Raw genomic sequence first — 2,237 nt, forward strand, 5'->3', positions numbered from 1 at the left:
CAACAAAAAGTTCAAATATTGTATGACCTCTTTTATATTAAAAAGAAAATAGGCAAATGTATAGTGACCAATGGGAGCTCTGGTAGCATGGTGTCTAAGGTACTTGACTGCTAACCAGAAGGCTGCGGTTCAAACTCACCAGCCACTCCTCAGAAGGAAGGTTGGGCAATCTACTTCCGTAGTGATACCGCCTCAGAAATCCAAAGAGGGATAGCTATGAGTCGGTCCGACTCCACGGCAAATAACAACATAACAACAACATAGTTAACAATATTTCTTAGGGGTGGAGGGAGGAATCATGCAAGGGTGTTATTGTTTACAGAATACTAAGTTTCAGTTTACAGTGATGGTAAAACTAACATTGATTAAGAAAAAGTTTTCATAGCTGATTAATATTTTTCTTGACAGTAAGATGGACACCTATAAGAAGTTGAATTGAACAAAGTTTATGGTAGACATGTTTAAAACAATAACAAAAAGAAAAAGAAAAGATTAGTTGTTGAGACTGCTTATGTACAGTCTAACACCTTATAGGATTTAGTTTCTTGATTTGGAGTTTTAGGGCCTTTTTTTTTCCCCTATGGAACAACCCAATGAATCGGCCCAATATCATGTTTAGTGCTATTCTACTTCCTAGTTTATTGAGTACTGCCTGGATTCTTAAAAGTTCATAAGCAACCATCCAATGTACTATGATTTGTCTCTGTTTGCCTGGAGAATCAGAGGAAGAAAGAGTTTTAAGAATGAAGAAGAAACTGAGATGAACAATGCCTCTTTGCCATGAGACCAGAACTGTATGGTGCCCAGATATCATTAGTGAACGTTTTGATTGAAGGTTCTGTAGAAGAATCCTGATGAAAAGGGGGGAAAGGCAGAACAGAGTTTCAAATTCTCATAAAATCCATAATTTCTTGAGCCATAGATGCTGGAAGAATCCCTGAAAATATTGATCTGAGACAATCTTTAAACTTTAAACCAAAAGTATCCCTTGAAGTAGTCTTATATCAAACAATAGTTTAACTTAATAAAAATGTTTGTCTTGAGCCTTGAGCTCTTTTAAGATCTAGCTGTGTGGGATTACATTGACAACAGCAACTTGACCAATTATATAGGAAATTTAGGGAACAGTGAATTTATGTTAATGGGTGGGAGACCATTTGAAAAAAGAGGGTGAAAATAGTTGTACAAATTCAATAATGTAATCAATATCACTGACTTGTGCATGTTGAAATTTTTACCTCAGAAGGAAGGTTGGGCAATCTATTTCCCTAGTGATACTGCCATGACAACCCAAAGGGTGGTTGCTATGAGTCGGGTCCTACTCTACGACACATAACAACAACAACAACAACATATGTAACAAAAATAAAATAAATTACAATTAATAGAAAAAAGAAAAAAATTCTATTTAGTCAAGTCCAATTCTAGGAGATTCTATATGGCACAGAGCAAAACGGTGTGTTATAGGGTTTTTATGAATGATCTTTGAGAAGTAAATCAACAGGTCTTTCTTCCAAGGTTTACACCTCCCCCTCAAAAAAAAGAAAAAAAAAAACCTCACTGCTGTTGAGTCAATTTGACTCATAGGGACCCCCCTTGTGTTTCTGAAGTAGTATCTCTACAGAAGTAGATTGCCCAATCTTCCCTCCGAGGAGTGTTTTGTGAGTTTAAACCACCAGCCTTCTGGTTAGCAGTCAAATGCCTTAGGTGTCCATAGGCAGATTCAAACTCTCAACCTATTTGTTAGTAGCTGAATGTTAACAGTTTGTAGCACCCACAGACTCCACTATGCTTGGAAGAATGTGTATTTTTCAGTCTCAGGTTCAATGTCTATAAATATTTATTATTTTTCTGCTTTGTTCTATCAGTTGTTGAAAGTCATTTGTTATAATTTGCCACTTACTTTTTTTACTTTTTTTTTTTTTTTGGTTATGGAACTGTTCTACATTTTGATGATGGTTGTGGTTAGATGAATTTATGTATGTGTGAAATATCATCAAACTATATGCCAAAGAAAAATGTGTATTTTATCATACATTTTTTTAATACTTCATGCCCTTGAATTCAGCCATGCTGAAAATATTTTTCACAGAAATAAATTATGATGAGGATAGTTGATCTCTAAGCTTGTATTGCAGATGTAAGTATTTGTGTCTGTCTGTAGCATGGGCTGCCACCTGAAGTCATGTTCATAAATGAATGGAAACAAAGAGTAGGGTAACAATAATCCATATCAT

The sequence above is a fragment of the Orycteropus afer genome, unplaced genomic scaffold, assembly GCF_000298275.1.
Source record: "Orycteropus afer afer isolate SDZICR_OR568_19922 unplaced genomic scaffold, OryAfe1.0 scaffold00523, whole genome shotgun sequence".
Taxonomy (NCBI): Eukaryota; Metazoa; Chordata; class Mammalia; order Tubulidentata; family Orycteropodidae; genus Orycteropus; species Orycteropus afer.